Here is a 1,070-nt window from a genome sequence, read left to right on the forward strand (position 1 = left end):
AGGCACAGTGAGAGACAAGCAAGCTGTCTGTAAACCAAAACTATCCATTATCACCCAAAATTCAAACATCAATGATGAAGCAAGGCTGACATGGATGTGTGCTGCCCTTACCTCTGTTTGGCTGAAGTCATCAGGCAGAAGATGCAGAGGGACAGGGACCAGCACTCCTGCCCGAGCGTTTCCCGTGCAGAGGCAGCTGGCTGGTTTTACAGCACCTCTGTGAAATCCCAGCAGCTCTGACAGTCACCAGGGACCTGGCGGGGCTGAGGCCGTGAAGCGTGACCCAGCCTCACAGTCCAGGAAGGTGGTGGTGCTCCAGTTCGGACCTTCAGCTGCTACCACCCTGGCAGCAGCATCAGGGTAAACGCTGCAAGCGCAAACACAAGGATCATGAAAATATTTAGCAAATGCTGGTCAGAGCAGAAATGGGGAAAAAAATGCTTTTCACTAGGTTTTCCTTCCCTTTTAAAATAGAACCATGAATTTTTAAAATGTTAAACATTGGATTAAGTCAATTTTTTGCCCCAAGTGTACTGGCTCCAGGGTGAAACTGCTGCTCTGCACTTGCCAACTAGATCTGAAGATGGAGATGCAGCTCCGGAAACACTGCTGAGATTTCATCCCTGAGTTTTGGGTAAAACAGAGGATGTCTTCAGGTCTTTGCACCCCCGGAAAAATACACACCCCCCTGCCAAGCCTTTCACTGCAAAGGCAGTGCCTCGCGCTTCTTTCCCTGCCTGCTTGAGAAGATCCGAGTTCTCCCACAGCAAAAATTGGGGGAAAGAGGGTTGGGAAGGGGTTTGGGCAGAGGGACATGCAGTGCCCACAAGCTCAGTGTGAACCAGCACGGGGCAGGTTGAGGCTTCCTGCAAAAGACCTGTCACACCCACATCAATTTTCAAACATCAGCTGTGGAACCCAAATAAACCCTTTTAAATACACATACAGCTCATTTTCCCCATGCTTTGGACGGAGCAACTAAAACAAAGAATCCTGGGTTCAGTTTGGGCCCCTCCCTCACTCCCAGAAGGACCTTGAGGGGCTGGAGCGTGTCCAGAGAAGGGCAATGG

The sequence above is a fragment of the Buceros rhinoceros genome, unplaced genomic scaffold, assembly GCF_000710305.1.
Source record: "Buceros rhinoceros silvestris isolate BGI_N320 unplaced genomic scaffold, ASM71030v1 scaffold12220, whole genome shotgun sequence".
Classification (NCBI taxonomy): Eukaryota; Metazoa; Chordata; class Aves; order Bucerotiformes; family Bucerotidae; genus Buceros; species Buceros rhinoceros.